The following is a 25249-nucleotide window of genomic DNA, read 5'->3' as shown; positions in this document are numbered from 1 at the left end:
CAACCCGGGCTAAATTCTCGACCAGACAGATGCAGAGAAACGTGCTGGGGAAGGTGCGGGAGCTGCAAACGCTGCATTTCAACACCAAAACTGCCCGGCCAGCCGCTCCCCGAGGCGGCGGCCCAGCGCCCTCTGGCGGCCTCGTGGAGCCTTGCGAGCCCGGCTTGCCCGCAAGCCACGCGCGCAGAGCGCAGAGAGCCTGGGCAGCCAGCCTGGCGGTGGAGGAACGCGCAACAGCTCGGGCGGGGAGTGGAGGCCGGGAATGCAAAGTGTCCATTCGGTTCTGGGGAATGCCAAGGGCCAAGGAAAGGGGCCTTCCCAAAGGGAAGCCCTGGTTCCGTTTTCGTTTTTAACTTTCTGTTTGTTTTTGTTTTTTGAGAAGGGGTTTGTCTGTTTAGTCCTGGGTGTCCCGGAAGGCCAGGCTGGCCTCGAACTGAGAGATCCACCCGCCTCTGCCTCCCACGTGCTGGGATTAATGGGGCGTGCCACCATGCCCAGCTCCTTGCTCCATTTTTAACGGATGCCTGAAATCTTACCGACACAGCAGCACCCCTTTATCTGCAGTTCGGTTTCTTTTCAAATGCAGGTGTCTTGCTGTGCTGACTAGGCTGGCCTTGAATTCCTGTGCTCAATCAATCCTTCCACACCACCCTGGGGAGTAGCTTGGACCACATGGGTGTGCTCTGTGGTGATGACATTTAACAGTGACGTTTACTCATCTTTCTACTTCAAATACCAGTGCAGCAGGAAGATCCCCAGCACACTCTCTCTCTCTCTCTCTCTCTCTCTCTCTCTCTCTCTCTCTCTCTCTCTCTCTCTCTCTCTCCTGCTGGCTTTGAGTCTGCTTGTCCCTTGTACTAACCAGTTCTCTCCTTTTCTGGTGCTCAGTCACTGACATGTAGACTCAACACTCTTGTCATGGTCCAGAGCCCTGCAGTAGCCCACTGGCTTGTCTGGACCCCGCCTACGGCGCTCAGGACTCCAGTGGGATCCGTTGGGGTCCCTCTCATCAGGTCCTTTATGGCCAAATGAGTAATTCTGTCTGCCGGAGCAGCCGCCTGCGTTGCCTGAGGCTGTCTTCCCAGGTCAGTACCACCCCACTTCCTGTTCAGCTTCCTCTCTCCACCTGGAATTTCTCCCCACACCTCAGGCCGGCTTCTCCTCCCCACCTTCCCTCTCCGTCCCTCTTTTCCCAGCCAAAGGTTCCTCTTCCTCCACAGTGTCTGGTGGGAATTCCTCCAACGTCACCCTTCCTTCTCCTTGAGGTGTTTCCTGTTTGATTAGTTCTATATTGCCCCAAAGCAGACTATCCAGCGGCTGAAACTCTGTGGCTTCAGACAGTAAACATGGATTCACTCCAGCGTCTGGGGGCCAGCTGGGGGCCTTCCAGCCTGGCCCTGCTGCTGCTTGCTGGTGTGTCCATGGTGCGCGGGCAGGACACAACTGCTGCCTGGCTAGCTGTCACCCAAAGCGACATATGCCCCTCGCAACAGGCCGGTCTAGCTCAGGCTTCTTCCCACGGCAAGGATGGCAGTGCAAAAGCTAACCTGGACTTCTTGGACCCCAGGCTTGGAAATGGCACACGCTCACTTCTGCCACACACTCGGGGTCCAACAAGTCACAGCCGGCCAACAAGTCACAAACAGGCCAAACCCGGGACTGAGCAAAGAGACCTCAGCTCTTGCTGGAAGGAGCTGTGGAAGACAGCAGCTGTAGTCTGGAGAGACGTCCCAGCCACCAGAGGCTAAGGCTCAGGCCAAAAGGACAGGAAGACTGCAGCCACTTCCACACTTTCCTCCTCCTCCTCCTCCTCCTCGGGGCTTGTTGCTGAGATGTGCATTTTTAGTAAATTAATCCACATTGAGTACTTAAGCCGTGTCTAGTTCATCCTTATGCCCACAGGGTGATGGCCGGCTCCCTCCCACGACTGTTGAGGCCACCAACACAGCCTTGCTGCTGGCCCGGGCAGACCCACGTTGTGTCCACAACCCGAGTGGCACTTGTCATTCACACGCCCCTCGGAGGCACCGGTGAAGTGGCCTCGTCCGTGTTTTCCGGTTCCCTCGTAAAGGCCAGCCTGTCTAGAACTGGGACCTCGCTGTCACAGTCTGTCACTGACGTCGGACAGAACCCGAGGACAGCTGCTGGTGTCGCTTCTTCCTGTGGTGCCTGGACACGAACGCGGACTTCCCAGTGTCTGTTCCTCGTCTGTAAAGGAGCAGCCACAGAGCCGCGTGCAGAGCGGGGCCAAGAGGCTGTGTTTAAAGGGCTTCGGAACTCATACCTGGGTGATACCACCCTGCTAGGTGGCGTTGCTGTGGAGGAACACTTCCCGCCAAGATGTGTCCCTCACACAGACGTCTCTCTCGGTCTACGTAAAAGGGCACGATCGTGGGGAAGACGTAAGCTCTTCTGAGGCGGCGTTAGTGTCTACCCTGAATGCATTTCCCGAGCCTGCACCCTTGTTTAATTTTAAACCTAGCGGCTAATATTTAACCCGGGGCTTGGCATGGTAGGTATCTGTGTAGGCTAGCTTTACGTCAGCTTGACACAAGCTAGAGTCGTTTGGGAAGAGGGGCTCTCAGTTGAGAAGACTACAGCGCATTTTCCTCTTTAGCAATCGATGTGGGAGGGCCCCGCTGATTGTGGGTGGGGCCACCCCTGGACAGATGATCCTGAGTGGTATAAGACAGCAGCAGTCTGAGCAAGTCAATAAGGAGCACTCCTCCATGGCTTCTTTTCCAGTTTCTGCCTTCAGGTTCCTGTCCCGGCTTCCCTCAGTGACGTACTATTAGCCGTAAGGTGAAATAAACCCTTTCCGCCCCAAGTTGTGTATGGTCATGGTGTTTTATCGCGGCAACAGAAACCCTAACTAAATGCGCAAGAAAATCCTCAGTGAAAGAAGAAAGAAAGAGGACTCCGTGCTGGCAAAGGCTGAGCACATTCAATTTCAAAGCACTCTGAATTTTGAAACTTTTAAAAGAGAATTGTGTCCTGCTCTGCTGCCAAGGCTGGCCTTGAACTCCTGAATTCAAGTGATCCTCCTGTCTCAGGAGAGACTGCTGGGAAAAAGTTTTTATTTTGGAGCATTTTGGGTCCACTGGTAAAGCCCATACAAATATTCCAAAATCTGAACTACTCTGGATTCCAAACACTAGGGACTACACGGTCCCTGGCCTTTTTGATAAGGGATCCTCAACCCATAATTTCTCTTTTCTTTGGGTTAGAGCACTTCTGTTTGGTTCCCAAACCAAGCCAACTCCTGATGGCCTGAAGGGAAGATATTCCTAAGAACTGGGAGGAGGAGCAACCCTCCTCCAATATCAGTCACCCGAAGGGGGACAGGACAGGTGAGGGCGGGCTGGGTGTGCCTCATCCGGGGCGCCCTGACCTGTGTGCTCAGCAATTTCATGCTCTCTCCCAGCCTGACCCCTTCAGAGTTGACCATGAAAATCCCCAGGGTCTGCTGAAGGTGTCCTAGGAAGTTCAGACCACAGAAAACGATGGTATCAACCACAGGAAAAGGGACAGTGTGTGACTATGTGTGCCCAGGCACCGTTAAGGCGTGTTGAGCATTTCACAGAGTAGGTTCACGTACGCATGCGTGTGTCCTGCAGAATGAGAGCAGAGACTCTGGAGACTCCGGAGCAGTGAGACTGTGTGTGGGTGGTGGCGGGTGCATTGTAGAGCGCATCCTAGGGCCTCAGGGCTCTTCCCTGCAGCCAGGATCCTGAAGTCCTAAAAGAGAGATCTGTGAGCCAGGGGTCACTTAGACCTGGGCCAGAGCCAGTAGCACAAGGGCATGGGGGCTCTTGCCTGATGATGGGAGAAAGCATCCTGGGCAAGCAGAGAGAGCGTGGATGCGGAGCCGTGTGCCGAAGGCTGAGTCCTTCGTCTGCTTCCATTTTTTTACAGGCTGCACCTGTAATTGGGCTTGTCTGAAAGGTAAGTGTGCACCAACCCATGGCTGATTCTGAGTCTGATCGTGCGAAGGGCGAAGGAGTGAAGGCCGAGACTGCCGATTCTGGACAGCGCTCTAGAGTATCTTGGTAACAGACAGCAGGCGATGGCAGTCCCTGGGACACAAGGGGCTCCCAGGCCTCTATATTACAACTAACTGGGCTGCTGCAGAAAAACACCCGCCTAGCCAGGTGGAGGGCCACTTGCCTTTAATCCTAGGACTCAGGAGGCAGAGGTAGATGGATCTCTGTGAGTTCAAAGCCAGCTTGGTCTGCATAGTGAGTTCCAGGACAACCAGAGCTACACAGTGAGACCCTGTCTCAGGAAAAAAAAAATATATCCCCACCTACCTAATCTATAGGTATTGGTCTCTTGGGTTAGTTTAGGAAATTCAAGTTTTAGTTTTAACTTGTTTATAAGATTCATTTGATTTTTACTTGTGTGTACAGTGTATGTTCATGTGATTATAGATGCCCCAGGAGACCAGATAAAGGTGTTGGATCCCCTGGAGCTGGAGTTATAGGCTGCCATGAGCTGTTCAACATGGGTGCTGGGAACTGAACTTGGGTCCTTACAAGATCAGTGTGTGCTCTTTAGCCACTGAGCAATCCGTCCAGCTTCAGAAATTCAAGTTTTTAAATGTGCCTCAGGTGATGCCATAGAGTCTGAGAACAGAGGTTTTAGTTGAGTTGACCGATGGAGAGAGATGAGGCCCCAGGCTCATGACTTGGGGTATCAGAACAGCTGAGGGCTTTAAAAGTCAGGTTCTGGCCCTGAGTTGATCCAAAGTGGCCGAGGAATCAGCATTATTAGGAATTTGCTCAGATAATCAATATGATCAGTCAGCATTGGTGCCCGAGAGGGAATTAACAGGAAAGCTAGCTTTCTGACCTGTGTTCTTTTTGAGATGCTGTCTTGATCCGGAGTCCAAGATTATACTGAGGGGATCCACTTGTCCTGCTCCCGAGCACCATCACGCTCCGCTCTGCGTGGTACACACCTTTTAATGCAGACAGGGAAACTGAGGGAGCCTGGGGAGGGGGAGATGATGGGGACACTGTTTCGGGATACTTTTGTGTTGGTGAGAACCCACAAAGTGGGTTCCACTATGAGCTGAATCTGAAACATTCCCCATGGGCTCATTGGTGGAGCGGTTGTGTGACGTTATAGAAACTTTAGGAGAACGATGGTCATTGGCTTTCTTTCTGTGGGTTTAACCTGGTCCAGGGTCCCTTCTGCTCTCCTTTCCAGCCTGTGTCCTCCTCTACCTCCTGCCACTGTGGTGTTCTGTCTTAAAACAAGTTCGACTCAGTAAAGCCAAGGAGGAGGGGCTGAGCCCTCTGAAACAGTGAGACAAAGAAATAGTCCCTCCTTTCTGGCGTTTGGCCACAAAGACAAAAAACAAACAAAGAAACAACCACACACACACACACACACACACACACACACACACACACACACACAAAAAAAAAAAAAACCAAACAAACAAACAAAAACTAACACAGCAAGTTAGCTAAATCAAACAAACAAAACTCATTCCAAAGAATTGAGCCTCCTCACATACTTCTGCCAGCGGCTGCTCAGGACTCTGAGATTGCCCTCACATCCCGGGTCACACCAGCGGACACCCTGCTGTCCAGCACCCTGACTAGAAGGCTACTTCTCTAATGGTGGAACACTTCAGACAGCCTGGCCCCTCCTCACCTTTGGTCTTCGGCCTCCATTAAAGGCATCGCTTCGGGGTTGAGGATTTAGCTCAGTGGTAGAGCTCTTGCCTAGCAAGCGCAAGGCCCTGGGTTTGGTCCTCAGCTCTGAAAAAAAAAAAAAAAAAGACAAAATAAAGGCATCCCTTTCCTACATAAGACAGCATCTCTGTTCTTATCCGGAAATAACACCGGGTGCCATTCATATCAAAAGGGGCAGGGGCATGCAAGGCCGAAACCGTCTTCATAATAGGATGGGTTTGCTCTGTCCTCTCTTGTCCTCCCCTTACGGGTATAAAGCGAAGTGCTTCGGGAAAACTCGGCCACTGTCACAGCAGAGCAAATGCAGAAACAAACAGGCAACTCCATCTGTCGTTTATTAAGCTAGACAGAAAAAAAAAATTGGCACAAATGTAAAATAGTACTATACTTAACATTTTTGGTTCCACAAACTATATTTTTCTAAATAAACCCACATGTATTATTATAAGAAGTAACTATCTTCTAGATTCTCAATTTTCACTCCTAAATTGGTAAATGTTGAGAGGTAAAACCCACACAGCCAGGCCATCCACTCTGAGGTCCTTCTCCGTGATGGTTGCGCATAAAGCAGCGGTTCTCAATCTGTGGGCCGCGCCCCCTTCGGGTCGAATGACCCTCTCACGGGATTTCCCCTAAGACCATCAGGAAACACAGATGTTTACATTAAAATTCATAACAGTAGCAAAATTACAGTTACGATGAGCAATAAAGATAACTTAGGGTTGGGGTCACCACAGCATGAGGAACTGTGTTAAAGGGTCCCAGCGGTAGGAACGTTGAGGACCACTGACCTAAAGGGTTCCTGAGGTCCACAAGTTTGAGCCACGCTGCCTCACTTGCCTGCTCCTCAGCAGCCAGGGACTCACCGCTGTTTAGAAAACCCAGAAAGGAGCGAAGGAGCTCCCACTGCTGGAAAAGTCAGGGGTCCAAGCTTGGGAGACGTCTGCTTTTGAAGACGATAGGGACGGGCCAGCCCCGTGCATGGGGTACCTATGACCTATGTCTTCCAGCGCGCCCTGAGGGAAGAGGCCCCCCACAACCAATTTCTTTCTCTCCTCCCGCTGATTCCCAGGACCAGCCCCCTGCTGCCCCCTGGTGGTGGCTAACCCCTGTGCAGCCTTTTTCTGTCCAGAGACTGGATGCTCTTGGAGAGGGTGAGTAATGGTCCTTTTTTCTTTCTGCACGTTTATCTCTTGATAAGGAGGGAAGGAGGAGAGGGGTGGGGAGTCGGGGAGAGAAACATAGTCCAAGACACCCAATCCACATAAGCTATGTTCTTTCCTTTATGCGTACATCCCCACGACAAAGTTTCATTTACAAACTAAGCACAGTGAGAGATTAGCAATCAGTACTACTAAGAGAATGGGACACATAACAATGAACTGCTATGAAAGTAAGGTCTCCCTGGAAAGGGCCAGTCCCGAATTCTCCTCAGGTGCCTGCCCCGAGGAGATTTCTACCAGGGTCCAGAACAGAAGAAGCTACAAGTGGCTAGGATTCTAATCTGAGGGATATAAAATGAATCTAAGCGCACTGAGTTCTTTAGTCCATTCACTGTATTCTTCTTTTTAAAATTTATTTATTATGTATACAGAAGAGGGCGCCAGATCTCATTACAGATGGTTGTGAGCCACCATGTGGTTGCTGGGAATTGAACTCAGGTCCTCTGGAAGAGCAGTCGGTGCTCTTAACCTCTGAGCCATCTCTCCAGCCCTCACTTTATTCTTCTAAGTAAATTCTATCTACACAGTTTCTTTCCTGTTCTCATACTTAGCTCTTCTCAGTCCCTCCTGTTGTTCTCTCATCTCTGTCTAGTTCTTTCCATCTCCGTCCTCATCTTGTTCTTCTAAATTAATTCCCCAAGTGCTGTTGGGAAACCAGTATATATACACACACACATGCAGTAGTTCTTTGGCAATGCAGGGCCTAGGCTTGAAGTTTTCAGGGTCGCAGAGAGAGGTGATAAAGAGCCACACATAAAGTAATAAATGTCAGCTTCCAATTACAACCCCAAAGGGGAGTGACTGAAGGGGAGCTCTCTGGTAGGGTCAACTGAAGGCTAAGATCAATTAGGGAATCTGGGAATAGCACCTGGCTGAGGAGGAATTAAAACTTAATTTGCACAAGAAAGAAGCTTGGCACCTATCACCTGCCTGGCCCTGAGGGCAATCTCCTTGGGTCAGTGGGAAGTAACTACCTTAACTCAGTAACTAGCAAGTGGCTAAAACATCATCCCAGGAGTGTGAGCAGTAAATCTCTTAAGTTAGGGTCTTGTGTAAATAACCCGGGGTGAAGGTAAGGAGTTGAGGATTTAATTGTTAGTGGTTCTTTTCTATCTGTGAGTGAGATGAGCTAATGTTATCTGTGTGCAGTTTTGTCCTTGGAAAAAGGTATCTTTGCTGAAATACTTTTGTCTGGAGAATGTCCCTGGCCAGATTTATGTTAATGAAAAATAAACGCAGCTGGGGACAGTTGTCCAATTACCCCAAATGTATAGGGAAAGCTGTGCTCAAGATTGAGATGCAGTCGTGAGATCACGTGTACACATAACATGGAAATGCACGGTAAATGGGGAGAATCATAGCTGTTATTGCACAAGAAGTTTACAACAAGAGACAGCCAGTTCATTCAAAAGGCAGTAATCCCATAACACCTTGCGTGATGGTTTCCTCTAACAGAACCCTCAGTTCTGATCGGTTGACCTTCTGAACTCTAGCTGTCACTGCTGTATACTCCCATGGTCAGGATAAATATTTATGTTTGGGGGTCCTTGGGGAACTCTGGTGGGTGGAGGGCAGAGAACTCCTTATGTGGTACCTATGGAGTAAGGTCAAGCCAAACTCACGCTTCTTACTGAAGGGCTCTACAGCGAACGAGGGGACGTACAAAGAGCCCCGGGCACTGGTAATGGAGGGTGATCTACACTGGGGTCAAGTTCTGTTGAGAGGGAGTGCAATGCCTGCCCCTGAATCAATCGCTTGCTCATGTTGGTCACACTTCAGCCATGGAGGAGCCTCTCCTAGGGTAAACAGGCTTCCCACGGGAACACACTTTCCCAGAATTCCTCAGAGTGAGCTTGTGGGTTTACATCCGTAGGATCAACAGAAAACAAAGTGAGCCGTGAATGGAGCCTTAGAAACTCGGAGAGAGAATATCCTCAAACTAATCATATGGTTGGAAGCAAGAAGGGAAATTCAGAGGCACTGTCCAACCCTGGGGAGCAGCCTGTGGGCTTTCCTACAGTTCTGACCCACACCCACTAGGAGGAATTGCCCCTGCCCTACAAGCAGATCGGAACTGCGATTTCCAGGGTAACCATCGAAGCCTGGCTTTCCTACAGGTGTTCCTCCCATGCCTGCCTTCATCCATCACTTTCAGGCACAGCTTAGAACTGAATTCTAAACAAATACCATTTGTAAAAGCTTTAGTTTCCCCTTGCCAATATATGTTTTTAAGAAAGTACCAACTTGTAGGTCCAAAGGAAACCCCACTTGCCCAAATTCTGGCAGTTAGACTAAAGCCGGAATCCCTCAGGAATCTGTGAAGTCCGTTCCCCTCTATCAACAGGAGCCATTTCCCTTATCATTGACAGAGGGACAAAGGACTGTCTGTGACCCATCAGCACGCCAAAGCCCATGCTGGCCTCCAGGCTCCCTCAGTATCACAAGGACCTGGTACACACTCACAGTCCATGCTGGCATCCTGGCTCTTCTCACCCCACTCCTTATCCCAAACATCTCCAGCTCATGTCTATCCCCCCATCTACCCATTCTCCTTATAACCCTGCTATTTTCAATATGCTGTCTTTCTTTCTGTCTTCTCTGTCTCCATTTCCCCTCCCTCTCTCTATGTCCCTCTCCCTCTCTCCCTGCTCTGCTCTTTACACCTTGCCCCTCCTTTTCCGTCCTCACTCAGAGGTGGCCTTTTACAACCCCCCCCCAATAAAAACCCTTAACATTGTTGCCATGACTCCATAGGGTATCCCGGTGCCCATACTCCCCTTTGGGTGTCTAAACTGCATAGGCACCCTATCTCTTATCTCCAGTCCATCCGCAACAGATCCCCCTTCCAGCCACTGATTGCTTGGGCCCACAGTAATTGGTGAGTAGTCCCTCTGGTCAGTGTAAACGCTTTCCTGATCCTCCGGTACCCTTGGAGGTGGAGGTATCCCACAGCATGGTCTTTAATCACCTGACCCCAAGCCCACCCTTAGAGCTGCAGTCCTGAAGTTTCCGTAGGCCCAGCTGGGCTCTTTTACCCCTTCCTGCCCTCTTCTCCTGCCTTCCCTTTGGAGCTGTCTGTAATCCACAGCTCCTCTAGGCCCTCATGACTATTGTGAGCCCATTCCCCAGCTTTTCATCCTCACATGCTGGCCTCTACCAGGCACCAAGTCTCTCCTCAGGCTTAGCCAGGCTGAGCACCTGACCAGCCCACTGCCTGGCTTTGTCCTCATTCAGTCCTCCTTGAGTCTTGGGGATGCCCATGACTATAGGCTGCAGTGACATTTTTCTAAGGGAATGACATCCATACCTTCCGGCTCTCCTTCCCCACTCCCCGTCCCTGCTTTGGGATGCCTCTTAGAAAACCCCCAGTCTCTCCACCTGGCACCAACCTGAAAGACCCCGAATATATTCACTTTTGTGACTCAAATATGGCCTCCATATCCCTTAGATAATCAATCCAAATGTGACCAATGAGAAGGCCAGGCAAAGCATGACAAGCTCCTAACAACTCTGTTAAGAACTAGGCCTCAGCTCCTGCCTCTTGAAATTGAGCAGTTTCTGAGGAAGCCACAAACAAAGGACGATCATTCTTCAATACTCCTGACAAGAGGGACAAGGGAATTAGGAATTAGCATGTGCAAAGCCTGGGCCCTTGGGCCAGCCCCCCCCCACTCCCCCCCCCCACCCCCCCCCCCCCACCCCGCCAGCAGCTCAAGGTAATACCCAAATAAGGACAAAGCCTGGGACTTGTCCAAGCCTGCCCCCAAACGGAAAGACTAGAGCCTTAACCAGCCCCTGCTAGCCCTAGCCAATTGGAACATACTAATATGATTGCCACTCGCATAAGCCAATCATGTCTGAGATGACCTAATTGTCACAGAAACTCCCCTTGGCTGTGCTTAAAAGGAGCCTGTGAGCTTCTCTCATGGTTGCCGGTTTGCCTTTGTGTCAGATGGGCAGCCCCAGCATGCTGGTCCTTTACTCTCAAGACAATAAACACTCTTGTTGATTGCATACATGGATGGTGGTCTTTTGTTGTGGGACTTCTCCAGGATCCTAACAACCAACTGATGGCACCCTAGATCCCAATATTATTTGGAACCTTTACAAATACAGCAAGTGACCCAGGGAAATGGAAAGAGATTCCTCATTCCCTGTTTCTCTTTTCTCTGTCAAGCCCTGTTTGTTTTCATCTGGTATCCCACACCCACTGTGTGAATGTCCTGTCTTTAGGTTAGGGTTGATGGTCTGTAAGTTCGTTGCAAAGTGTGAGCCGGATCTAGCAGGAGGGGGAGAAAGCTGGGGAGTAGGCCCGCCCCAGCAAGCACATACCCAGCCTGCAGCCCTCGCTGGCTGGTGTGTCTCTCTGCTTCCCCCTGAAGTGTCTGCTCCCGACCTAGCTGCTGATCTGACTCCTCTCCTAAGGATCATTCATTTCTGCTGGCGTATACCACCCACAAAATTTGATTCTAAATTCTGGAGTCCGATTATTCAGCTGAGTAATCCCTTTACCTGCTTTCTAACCCTTCCTCTCTTGTCTCTCTGGCCTCTGGCCTGCTGTGCCCTCCACGTGGGGGCCTCCTCCTCTCTCTGGCTTGCTACACACACACACACACACACACACACACACACACACACACACACACACACACACACGGACACCTCCCCTTTCTCCTCTCACTGCTCCATCTCTCTTGGTCCCTTCCTTGGCCTGTAATTCCCTTGCCTCCCTGTAGGAAGCCTGTGAAAACCTGCAGCCTCTGCTCCTGCAGCTCCCCTTTAGAGCTTACAGAGCACACAGAACTTCCCTCCAGAGGAATTCTGTTCTGTGACCTGTAGCAGGAATCTTAAAAGTTCTTATTAATAAAATCAAACCCGAGGCAGTAATTGGGGTCCATGCTGGTAGATCAGAGAGACAGAGCAAGCCACAGCTATCTCACCTCGCCAGTTCCTCAGCTGGTCCTGTTTCCTCAGACTGGAAGCTTCTGTGTCCTCATCCAGAATGAATCTCAGCTGTACTGTGTTGCTCCATAGCCTGAAAGCTTAACCACGCCAAATGCTTAACCAGCCAAAATCTTCTAGTTTCTGGTCCTCACGCCTTATATATCTTTTTGCTTTCTACCACCACTCCCTGGGATTAAAGGCTGGCTTTCTGGGATTAAAGGCGTGTGTCACCATGCTTGGCTATTTCCAATGTGGCCTTGAACTCACAGAGATCCAGAGGGATTTCTATCTCTAGAATGCTAGGATTAAAGGTGTGAGTGCCACCATTTTCTAGCCTTTGTATCTAGTGGCTGTCTGTTCTCTGACCCCAGATAAATTTATTAGAGTACACAATATTTTGGGGAAAACAATACCACCACAGTGACCTTCTCTCTTTCTTCTTCCATGGACTCAGATTTTATTACTACGTCTTGGCCTCAGTACAGATCAGTGGCCAAAAAACTGATGCACTTAGTTTCTAAGCTCTCACAAATCATAGTAACTGTTATTGCACAAACAAATGACCCTCAAATATCTTAACTTGTTCTGCTCTCCACTCTCTCCACTTTCCACTCCCAAGAATCTTTTATCTCTATGGTTTGTCTGTCCTCTGTTCTCAAAAAAAATCTCTTAACACTGTGCTGTAAACTCTACCTCAAGATCTGTAAGTTCATTGGATATGGTTTTGAATCTACAAAATCTGTAACAAAGGCTGGCTTTAAACTTAAAACTGAAGGTTTATAATTAAAAATTTATATGTAGGTAATCTTAATTTGCTCCAACATATTATATCAACTCTATATGTGTTTGTATGTGTGTATGTGGCTTGGATTCAACTGTGTATGTATAGTGTATGTAACTTGGATTCAACTGTGTGTGTATGTGTATGTAACTTGGATTCAACTCTGTGTGTATATGTGTATGTAACTTACATTGAACTCTGTGTTCATATGTGCATATGTAACTTGGATTCAACTCTCATTTTTAAAAAAATAGATCTACAGATATTTCTTTTTTTTAAGATTTATTTATTATGTATACAGTGTTCTGTTTGCATGTATCCCTGCATGCCAGAAGAGGGCACCAGATCTCATTACAGATGGTTGTGAGCCACCATGTGGTTGCTGGGAATTGAACTCAGGACCTCTAGAAGAGCAGTCAGTGCTCTTAACTGCTGAGCCATCCCTCCAGCCCCATATATTTCTAAATAGCAACCATATGACTCCCCTCCATCTTGGCTGATGATCTCTTCAAGATGTAAGCAGCTACATGGCTGGCAGCCATCTTTACTAAGGTTAAAGAATACGTGTCATGTGACTTAGTCACCATCTTCAGATGACCACATGGCATAGAGCAATAATTGTAAAACTTCTTAGTCCTGATGAGCTCTGTTGTATGATACTTTGATTGCATTCTGATGCTCTCAAGACTGACAATAGTGTTTGTTTTGAATCAGAGGGCAGAGCTAGCTACTAGCTGACCAAAATTTACCATAGAGGTTTTGGAGCACTGAGGACAGACAGACACAGGAAGTAGTAGGATGGAGGAAGGAACGAGATAGGAGGTGACTGGTCACTTTTCTACTGCTTCTCTGATCATTCAGTTTCTTACCCTGATATCTGACTCCCGAGTTTTTATTAAGAATAATTAGATAAATGCACCAGAGCTCTCTATTTATCACTGTATCTCTTTTTAGATTAAGGAGGCAACAAAAAGTCTCCCAAATATTTTGGATTGGTATGAATCTTTATATTGTTAGGATCCTGGAGAAGTCCCACAAAAGACCACCATCCACGTATGCAATCAACAAGAGTGTTTATTATTTTGAAAATGAAGTACTAGCATCCTGGGCCTGCACATCTGACACAAAGGCAAAATGGTGACCCTGAGAAGAACGTGCAGGCTCCTTTTAAACACAACTAGAAGAGTTTCAGGGACAGTTAGGTCATCTCAAACATAATTGGTTAAGTAAGCATCAGTCATATTAGTACATTTCTAAATTGGCTGTGGTTATAGTTTTATTATTTTTGCGCAAGCCTGGACAAGTCCCAGGTTCTGTTCTTATTTGGTTATTTCCTTGAGCTACTGTGGGGGCTGGACTAGGCCTAGTATGTGCAGTTCTCCTCATCCTTGTCACAGGCCTTGGTGATTGATTGCCCAGTGTTCATGGCTTCCTCAGAAACTGTCTGTCCAGTTTCAAAAGGCAGGAACTGAGGCCTAGTTCTTAACTGAGTTATTAGGAGCCTGTCATGATATGTGCCTAGTCTTCTCAGTATGATGATAAAAAGATTGAGCCAGGAGGTGGTGGTGGCACACCTTTAATCTCAGCACTTGGGAGGCAGAGGCAGGCAGATCTCTGAGTTTGGGGCCAGCCTGGTGTACAGAGTGAGTTCCAGGACAGCCAGGGTGACACAGAGAAACCTTGTCTCAAAAAACAAAACAAACAAACAAAAAACAAAAAAACAAACAAACAGAAAAAGAAGAAGAATTGAAGGGTATATTTGCCAAAAGACACTATACATGTAATTCAACTCTGATTTGGAATATACTATATATAATGACAAAATTTTAAGTTTATAAAGGTCTACTCAGATTAACAAAAGCTGATTTAAGATGTATGTCTAACTACTTATGTCTTTGCTAACTGTTCAACACATACTGCTAGAAAAGTTAGAAAAGTAACAACATATGTTTGATAAATAAGATTTATAAACTCCCACAGTCAGCTCAGCCTCATGGTCTAGCTTCTTTGTCTTTGCTCACTTTGTTAAACTTTAGCTGTCTGGATAAACCGAGTCACCCAAGAAACTGTAATAATCTGTAATGGTGCAGTATAAATGCTGTGGGATGTTCTGTATGCTGTGAATGTGTTGCTCTGATTGGTTGATAAATAAAATGCTGATTGTCCAGTAGCCAGGCAGGAAGTATAGGTGGAGCAAACAGATGAAGAGAATTCTGGGAAGAGGAAGACTGAGTCAGTCACCAGCCAGACACAGAGGAAACAAGATGACAAGACAGAAATGACAAAAGGTGCCAAGCCACATGGCTAAACATAAATAAGAAATATGGATTAATTTAAGTGTAAGAGCTAGTCAATAATAAGCCTGAGCTAATGGCCGAGCAGTTATAACTAATATTAAGTCTCTTTGTGATTATTTTATAAAAGGCTGCAAGACTGTGAGTGAGAGATTTGTCCCAACCACCGGCTGGCTGGGAGATAGAAAAACTTCCAATTACATATAAAAGATAAGTTCACTGCATTCATGGTTTATTTTGATGCTAAAGGATCTCCAATTAAATCTTCAACTCAAATTTTAAGGCTCAAACTTAAAAGGGATAAAGGTATAAAAACCTAATCTTATAAAAGCTACTAACTTATTATAAACTGTTAAAGATAATTAAGACATGCAACTTAATAGTCATCTTATAAATGATCAAATTCTTCAATGTGTTCAGAACTGTATGTGTAGTCATGCTACTAATGTAATCAATTACAGGAATAAGCTTTATTTAACCTCCTATATATATTTTCGAAGTTAAACCTAAAACAAGCACAAGGAAAATTTGCTTATTTTAGATATACTTAATAAATAAGAGTTCTCAAAACTTTTCTGAGATCTGTTGAATATGACATTTAAAATGTTTAATGGAAAAAGCTTACTATGGCAGACAGAGACTGTAGGTGGAGTTTTCCTGTCCTGATTGCCTGCTCCCAAATAATCATTCAGAAGCTTAATATAAATTGTAAATGCTCAGCTAATAGCTCAGGCTTGTTACTAACTCTTACATTTTAAGTTAACCCATATCCCTTATTTATGCTCCACCACATGTCAGTACCTTTATTAGCATGGCAGGTTCATCTCCTGTTCCCTCTGCCTCTGGCTGACAACTCCTCTGACTCTGCCCTTCCGCATCCCTTCATTCTTAGTTTGACTTTCCTGCCTAACTTTATCTGTTCAGCTATTGGCTAGTCAGCTCCTTTATTAAACCAATCATAGTGACATATAGTCACATAGTGTGTGAAGGATTATTCCAAAGTATTTCTCACTTTTTGTCTAATTAAAAATGAAGGTTTTAACTTTAACATGGTAAAATTATATATAACAAAAGCAATTATTAAGTAAGAATTGTAGTTATAATATCCAGTCTATTTTTATTTGGCAAAATTAAAGAAAATACTCTATTATTTATCTTATCTTGGTGAGCCTAAAGTTTTATACTTAATTTGCTTTCTGTCATAACTAAGGAAACTATAAGTTTAACTATTTAGTCTTTAACTCCATCAAAGACCTCAGAAAAATGTAATATTATCTGAGTAAACAGGAAGTGCAGAGATAACAACTTCCAAAACTAAGAAATGACAGAAATAGCTGGCTTCCTGCACAGTCACCCATGGTTCCTCCATAACATTGGGCATCTAACTCTAGCCTACAGGCCCAGCATATCTGACAGACTTTCCTGTGAAGCAGGGAATTCTAAGGACTGTCCTACCTTGTCTTGGCAAAGTTCTGCAGTCACCTTTCTTGTGTCCTGCTGGTCCAGTTTGGACAGTAACTGTCAGCAATTGAGGTAAGGGCAGTTTCTTTGCCCACATGACTAGCTTTTGCCACCTCCATGTGGAGTTTCTTCAATGCCCATCATCTTCTCTAAAGTAGATTGGTGCAGCCAGGAGCAGGCGTGTCTCACTGTCATGAAAAGCCTTAGGTTATTAAACATATTTAATGCCATATTCTACAGGTCTTTGAAGTGTTTAAAGACCATCTATCAATCTAAATATATCTGTGTATGACCTTGAAAACATACCTAACATGACTACAAGTTTGACTATTAGAGATGGCTATTAATCTGCATTTCTTAATTATACATTACATTTTTTAATGTGCTGCATTGTGGGAGGCTAGCTCCCATCTTTTGAAAGGGTTCCTATGAGGAGGAGAGAGGGATAAGAAACTTTTAGATAGCAAGATAGTGAAGCAGAGAAAGGCAGAAACACAGGATGGCTTCAGGAGGACCTGGATCAAAACCCAGTGGCCCCTTCTGCCTCTTCAAAAGGGCTTTTTATAACAATGCCAACACCACACAGCCAAGTGCAGACCCTTCCAAAAACCTGGTATCCATGCCTGTGGTCAAATCATCCCCTTATGCAGACCTGCTGGGTAAATTCTTGGATCCTGAGTAAGTTCTCACTGGGAAACCTCCGTGGGTCTCTTCACTGTATAAACATAATACCTTAAACAAGAGTAGAAATATACATACAGTTTAACAAAATTCACTTTAAATTTGTATCAATAAACCAAAATCTATACCAATGTAAAATATTTAAGATTAATAGATGTTTTTGGATGACAGTAGATTCAATAATCTACCCTTTTATCCTATCATTTCTACACCCCCCTTTTCTTTTTAGAACAAGATCCCTGAATCTAATTTCCTTTGTTAAGCTTTTTTCCTGACCATTACCCATAACAACTTGTATCCAACCCCATTTAAATGGTAATAAATATCCATAACCCATCTTTTGGGAACATGAGCATAGTTCTCTACACTTTCTGTTGATTGGGATAGCTGGTAATCTTTGGGGGACCCTGAGAAAATTTAGGATTATGTTTAAATCTTGGCTGGAGTAGTTTGTGAAGCCTGACCATCTCAGCCAGCAGCCTTGAAGCTGTTCTGGATGAAAAGCTTTGAGGAAACTGCAACAGAGACCCCCAGCTCCTAGCAGTGACCCCAAAGTCTACAGAGAGGATGATGGGGACAGAAGAACTCCACCTGGAGCCAGCCACTGGGTGAAAGCTGCCTTTCATCCTGCCTGCTGCCAGGACCCAAACCGTGGACAAGAAGGACACCGGGACTTGATTGTCCCTCTTGTCTAGACAACGCAGGTCGGTCTCCCCAAGTTCCTACTCCATAGAAAAGTCTGTTGCATCTTCCTGGCCTGGCATCTGAAGACTGACACTGCCCTGCGGCCTCTGCCCCTGACTAAATCAGGATGACCATGGAGGAACCTAGAGTGATTGTCCAGGTAGCCGGTAAGTCCCTGTCAGCTTGTCTGTACTTCCTGCTTACTCGGGTGAAATGTACCCTTCTCAGGTCTCTGGTGGTGTTGATGACTAGGCTAATGATAGCTTTGTCAGCTTAACAGCGGCAACCAAGGCTTCAGCTGCCTCCTCAGTTCTCTCCACGTGTAAAATTCAGGCCTCAGGCCTCACTTTCCTAGAACTACTACTAGGTTTAGACACAGTGTACCTTGCTGCAAGACTCTAAGATAAACTCTAAAAATAGATTTCAAAGTAGCTCTTTACTATTCCTTTTTTTAAAGGAATGCGATTTACAGTGACTGCTCTCAGTACCAGCCATCTGTGTCTCATGGTGATTGACTGGACAGAAAAAAGTGAAAAGTCTATGTAAGGTCTGAGGATACGAAAGCTTAAGTAAGTTGTAAGGGTCTAAAGAAGTGTTTAAGATAAGTAACGGCAAGTTATAAAGGCCTAAGAAAGTGTCTTAAGGTGTGTAAATGCAATTTGTAAAGGTATAAGAAAGTGATTTAAGACATATGTAAAAACAAAAAAATATTTCAGACTTCTCTCCTAGGCTATTGTTATATTAAGACTTCAAACATTCAGGGTTTTAACATCAATCAGTGGAGTTCTGAAAAGCTACTAATCTAGCTCTGGTGAGCACTGACTACTGTTATCACAGTCACAAGCTCAAGATTTTAAATTTCCTTTGGTTGTCTTCTAAGTATAACTTAAAAGTGCTTCTCATTGTGCTAAAAACATCTGTCTAATCTATATACACTCAGTCTTCTGGACAGAGGAAAGAGTGGTCATGCATTTAATCCAAACATCATTTTAGGTCCCCAAGCTTCTCCCATGACTCAAAGATGTGAGTCTACTGCCTTTTTAGCAATGTGTATTTCAGTACAGATTACAAGCAATGGAAACACTAACATGTCTAAAACTTACTGGTTTTTGTAAACTTAACAAATTCTTTTGAGTCTCTGGGAATCTTCTTGAATCCACCTCTCGTGGGTCAAATGGACTCTAGATAAGTACTGTCAACCAACAGCCTGTTTCCCCACCTGCCTATTCCACTTGCTCCTGAGGTTGAGATCTCCCCAACTTTCCCTGATTTGGGGGACTCCTCTCCCCCAACTGCCACGATAGTGGGCCTGGAAATTTCAAATGTGCTCCTAAGATAAACATTTTTCCGGGGCTGGAGAGATGGCTCAAGGGTTAAGAGCACTGGCTAGTCTTCCAGAGGACTCGGTTCAATTCCCAGCACCCACGTTGCAGCTCAGAATTATCTGTAGCTCCATTTCCAGGGGGTCCCACACCCTCACACAGACACACATGCAGGCAAAATACCAATGTACATAAAATAAAAATAGATCATTAAAAATTCACTTAAATTTCTTAACTTTACCTTCTCTTCCTAGTCTATCTGTCCCAACAGATTTCAAATCAACTGTAGACTGCTTCAGCAACTTGCCAGCTTCAGGTGCTCCCTCAAATCTGTATCCAGGACATCTTCAAAGCAGCTAGCCCCAGGTGGTCCAGCCTCAGAAATGCTGCCTGTACTTCTCCAGCCCGAGATGGCCCTGAAGAGTCTGGACAAAGAGTGAAACACTCTGCTCTTCCCAGATTTAGCCAGCATCCCAGCTTTCCTGGGTCCCCAAAGATGCCCATGCCTCCAGACAACAGTACCTCCACTCCTGCCCACCATCACCCCTTCCTATTTATTTCCTCACCCTTTATAATAAATAAGAGGCGGGAATGTTGGTAAACTGAGAACCATCACATTCCATGACCAAGTACCCTCAGCCCGCCCGAGCAGCTCAGCCACAGCGGCCTTGTCATGACCGGCTGCCAAATGCGACACATTTCCACTGTTGCCAAGAGTCACGTGCCCTTTATAAAGCCCACACCTTCACACCCCACTCCTTCTCTTCATCTTTGCTCAGAGACAGCCTTCAATAAAACCTAATAAATCTCTTGCATGAGATTTATTGCATGGTGTGATCAATGTAGCATTCCTTAGCCCTCCGATCACCACAAAATCTTTTTTTCTGATAAAAATGATACTTAGTTATAATTTTTTAAAATCACAAAACTCCAGTCTAAATATCACACACACACACACACACACACACACACACACACACACACACACACACACACACTCTGGTGCTGGCTTCCATATCCCTCAAATTTGGCTAATGTGTGATGTATGCCTCAGGGAATTTTCCAGTTCAACTCACACTCAACTTGGAGCTCCAGGCATCATAGGTCTTCTGGGTTTGCCCATACTTCAGTGATGACAGCTGGTACATTTGCTGAAGAAATCATTTCTGCTGGCTCGGCACCCCAGTGCTGTGGGCACCGTGTGGTGGTACGCTAAAATGTGGCTCTGCATGCCACTTCCCGGCAGGCTTTGCCCTCTCTTCTCTCTCACTGCTTTGCTGCGTCTCTACAGGGATTCCCTTAAACACTGCAATAAAAATGTGTCTCCTGGACAGCAGGTGGCCAGACCAGTACCAGTGCTCCGTGTGAAGTCACCCAGCCTACAGACCAGTACCAGTGCTCCGTGTGAAGTCACCCAGCCTACAGACCAGTACCAGTGCTCCGTGTGAAGTCACCCAGCCTACAGACCAGTACCAGTGCTCTATGTGAAGTCACCAAGCCTACAGACCAGTACCAGTGCTCTGTGTGACATCACTGAGCCTACAACTCTGGAGTTACAATTCAAAATAAATATTATTTAAAAGTAAGGAAACAGATGACTTGCTGACTAAGAAAATGCTAGATTCTTTCTAAGACTCACAGTCCACTCTGGACTTTTGTTTCATGATATAGTCAAGACAAAATGAGGCAGTGTCACTCCCACCACGGGCAGAATGCCCCTCCCTGTCTCCCTCCACACAGAGAAGTGACTTCAGAGCCCAGTTGTCACATCTGTGGCTTGGGTCACCTGTGGCTCAGGTAACAACTTCCTAAACTTGGTTAAGATCAACTGTGTAACCACGATGCTAAGACGAGGGCCCTCACCTTGAGGATGAGAACATGACCCTTGGAAGAAGCTAAGGGCTGGGCTAGCTACCCTGAAACCAGTAAGAGAGAAGTTATCAATATTGAAATCCGAGTCTTAAATACCACCACTGTCTTCAAAACTCACAGACCCTTCTTCCAATCAGGAAATTGTCCGTCATCAGGGGCCCTGGCCCGAGTAATCCACCGATGGTGTTAGAAGCAGAGATATTTCAGAAATAGGAAACGCATTTTGTGATGATGTCTGTTTCTAGGACAGACCATAGCAGCAGAAAAACTTTCCAGAGTCGGACTGCTCAAATGTCTATCTCAGGAACAAAGGCAGCCAGCCTTCATGAGGTACTGACGTATATTCTACCAAAAATATTTTTCTTTTCCTAGAGTTATAAGTTGTCTTCAAGTTCAACTATATTACACATCTGTTCTTTTAATTGGCAAAAAGAGTGACTTAAAAAAAAATACTCCAAAATGAGTGATGTCTATATATAATGAAGGTAGAATTTTGGTTGGTTGGTTTCTGTAATTCAGAACATAGACGAAATCAAAAGATCTGTAATGGTCTGCACATTTATGTCTTCCCAGGGTCCTTTGCTCAGTTTACATGAACTCATCAGAATCGTTACCATCTTGATTTGAGGACATATTCTCACCTTTCATTAGCAACAAGTAGCTCCTAAATTCATCCATTTCCCTTTTCTTCTTCATTTCTTCTTTCTCTCTCCTTTTCATTTCCTGAATCTGAGCTTGTTTCTCATTCCTCTCTTCACGGTCTCGACCTTCTTTCTCTGCTGCTAGGTCGGGAAACTTCTCCAATTTGTTTTTTTCTAATAGGCTCAAGATTTCATTCACTTTTTCTCCACTGTCATAGCTTTGACATCCTTCTGCCTGTGAAAGCCTATCTGCCCCCCATCCGCATCAGCTGTTTTCTTCAGGTTAGACCATGGCGTATATACCACATTAATGTTGTTCATCTTGCATCCTTGAATGCTATTGGCCTTCACAAGGTGGGCACAGTCCATCAGAACCTCCTTTGAAATGTCTTCTATCATCTCTCCCTTTTGTTTTGTTTTTGTTTTTCGAGACAGGGTTCCTCTGTGTAGCTTTGCGCCTTTCCTGGAACTCACTCTGTAGCCCAGGCTGGCCTCGAACTCACAGAGATCCGCTTGCCTCTGCCTCCTGAGCGCGTGCACCACCACCATCCGGCTGTCTCTCCCGTTTGTAATTGAAGGTATACATGAGACAAAGAGCGTTTGTCCACGTGAGACCAAATATCTTCAGGCCAGCCATACTTTATCAGATCTTCATTTTCATATTTTTCCTTTCCCGTGTAGACGGTGTAAGTGGATGGGTTAACACTGTGGCTGGTGAAGCAGAACCCCACGATCCTGACCCAAGAGTGGCAGCTCCTGCTCAAATCTCGAAGCCCCCACCACAAAATCTTAACACAAGGTTTCGTGTGGCCCAGGCTGGCCTAGAACTTATTATGTAGCAGAGGCTGTCCTTGAGCTTGCAATCCTTCTGCCCACAGCTCCCAAGTGCTAGGCTTACAGGTGTGTGTGTGCCGTTATGCTTGGCAAAGGAAAAAACCCTCATTGTGTAACCTAATTTTGAAGTACCTGAAGAACATAAATTGTTAAAGTGTAATGAAAAAATGTGTATAGACTTGGGGGAGATAAAATTACTCACATCGTTCCTTTTCCATAGATAGGATTTTTTTTTTTTTTTTTTTTTTTTTTTTTTTTAGCAATCTAAGGGTGGTTTTCACATTTTTAAAGGACTGAAAAGTGGGCAAAGAAGAAGACGAGGTGGAGATGTCTGTGTGTGCATAAGTCTGGATCTGCCCTCTGCTGCAGGCCAGCTGCGGCCCTGGGCAGAGGTGGCTTTGCTGCCATCCCAGCGCCAACTGACAAGAGTTACAGCCTCCAAGTTGCTATGCCGACAGGGAATTTAGCTCTTAAAATAGGAGACTGTGCTCAGGCATTTTCAGCGGGGGTGGGGTGGGGTAGGGTGGGGTAGGGGGTCGGGGGATGAATGGGGAGGGAGATTGTTGGGATGGGGTGAGGAGAGATGATAAATTGATGGGTCACACCCAGCTGGGGACAGCTGTTCCATCAACTTCCTGGCAGCCTGAGGCGGGGAGGGGACAACACTCAGGAAAAGAAGTATGAAAGGACAATTTCCATCCATGGATCAGGGACAGCTTAGTTTCCTCTGTTTTATTGTCTGGTCAAAGGAAAGTCCCCTACCTGCCAGTCCCCTGCAGTAAACAGACTTCAGAAACTGGCTGTCGTGATACAGCCTGCCTGCCTCAGAGACTTTGGGTGGCATCGGGATCACAGGCAGAAAGGTGGCCACTTTCCCTCATGCCTAGGTTGCCTTGAGCGTTCTGTCCTCAGGAGGCCACATGACAGAAACCGCCACCACTACCACCCCTACCACTGGATCAAGTTGGGTGTGGCGGCACCTGCCTGTAATCCAAGCACTTGGGAGGCAGAGGCAGGTATACAAACTGGCACGGCCCCTCCATGGTGTGGTTGGGGGCAGATTTTATTGTAGATATGAGAGCGAGTACAGCCAGAGGCATCTGGACGAGTCCCGAGCAGAGAGAAAGTGGGACACTGAACACAGCCAGCAGACTCAACCTGGTCCTGAAACAGGAGCAGAGCAAAGAGAGGAATATAGATGGGGGGAGGGGTAAGAGAGAGGGAGAGGGGGAGACAGGGAAAGAGAGAGAGAGAAACTGAGAGGGGAAGACAAGGCGGGTGAGGAACCAAAGAAGAGGAAGCATTAGCCAAGACAGCAGGGTTATAAGCAGACTGAACCCCGGGGGAGGGAAGCCCGGACCTGGAAGGTGTTTCGGGAGGGGAGGGAGTGAGAAGAGCCAGGAAGCTGGCATGGACTGGGGAATGTGTAACAGTACTTGTGATACTGAGGGAGCCTGGAGTCCAGCATGTATGCTAACAAGCTCTATAGATAGCCATTTGACCCTCTGTCAATAAGAGAAATGTCTCCTTTTGATGGAAAGGACCTGGCTGCACAAGTCCCTGAGGAATGCTGGCTTTTGTCTAACTGCCAGAATTAGGGGAAATGGAGTTTCCTTTGGATTAGACAACAGGAAGATCAGGAAACTCAAGGCCATCCTTGGCTATAGTAAATTCAAAGCCAGCAAAGGCTACATGAAACTTTGTTTCAAAATAAACAAACAAATGAAAAAAGTATATCAATAAAAATGTATCTTTAATATAAGTAGACCAATCAGCTACCATTTTATCCATTTGTCTATCTATCTACCTATCTATCCATCCATTCATCCATCCACCCATCCATCCATCCACCCATGCACCCACTCATCCATCCACCCATCCATCCATCCATCCATCCATCCATCCATCCATCCATCCATCCATCCATCCATCCATCCACCCATCCACCCATCCATCCACCCATCCACCCACCCATCCATCCATCTATAAATAGGTGATACAATCTAGGGGTCTGGATAGGGTTCATTTTCTCTGCCAGTTAAAGAATTAAAAGGAAAACTTTGGAGTACAGCAGGAAACAGCAGAGAAACCTCAAGCACTCACCTCAGGCAGAATCATTAGTTGAGGAAAGGCATTTACTAGGGACGAGGAAGCACACACATGCAGCAGACACACGGAGAAAAGACCCTCTGCAAAACTGAAGGTCCAGTCGCTTCTTGAGGGCTGGGGGGTTAATGCCTCGGAAGATTTTCCTCCCCTACTTTAGAGCTGATCAGTTTGAAGACAGGTTGATTGGCCCAAAACTGTTGGGTGTCCTGAAGAGGATTTGAATTTGCTGAGCCAGTCCACAGCAGGGGCCTGCTAGGGGGCGGCAAAAGCCTACAAGGCCTTTGTTTTAAGTTGCCAGGCTTCTGTCTCAAGTCAGGAGGGTGAGGAAGGAGCTGGCCATCTTGATGATTTGATACCTTCATTACCTAGTGTCTTATTAGTTAGGGTTTCTATTGCTGTGAAGAGACACCATGACCACAGCAACTCTTATGAAGAAAAGCATGCAATTAGGGCTGGCTTACAGTTTAGAGGTTTAGTCCATCATCATCATCATGGTGGGAAACATGGCCGGAGCATGGCAGACATGGTACCTAAGAGTTCTACATGCAGATCCAAAGGCAGCAAGAAGACAGAGACATTGGGCCTGGCTTAAACATCTGAAAAACCAAAGCCAATGATGCACCTGCTCCAACAAGGCCACACCTCCTCCAACAAGGCCACACCTCCTCCAACAAGGCCATACCTCCTCCAACAAGGCC

General features: G+C 46.4%; 1 long non-coding RNA gene and 1 pseudogene across 1 annotated transcript; both read right to left on the bottom strand.

The window, feature by feature from the left end:
• Positions 1 to 16402: 16402 nt before the first annotated feature.
• On the bottom strand, positions 16403 to 20518 carry LOC121832554 (uncharacterized). The gene is made up of 4 exons (XR_006076172.2): positions 20172 to 20518; positions 19337 to 19520; positions 17061 to 17140; positions 16403 to 16596 (listed from the first exon to the last, which is right to left on the bottom strand). It is a non-coding gene; the product is annotated as an uncharacterized LOC121832554 (long non-coding RNA).
• A 923-nt stretch (positions 20519 to 21441) lies between these two features.
• On the bottom strand, positions 21442 to 22172 carry LOC102906069 (coiled-coil domain-containing protein 25 pseudogene; annotated as a pseudogene).
• Between the last annotated feature and the right edge of the window lie 3077 nt (positions 22173 to 25249).

This window comes from Peromyscus maniculatus, chromosome 10 (assembly GCF_049852395.1).
Source record: "Peromyscus maniculatus bairdii isolate BWxNUB_F1_BW_parent chromosome 10, HU_Pman_BW_mat_3.1, whole genome shotgun sequence".
Classification (NCBI taxonomy): domain Eukaryota; kingdom Metazoa; phylum Chordata; class Mammalia; order Rodentia; family Cricetidae; genus Peromyscus; species Peromyscus maniculatus.
The sequence above is the reverse complement of the archived record's forward strand: the minus strand, read 5'-3'. Positions and strand labels throughout refer to the sequence as shown.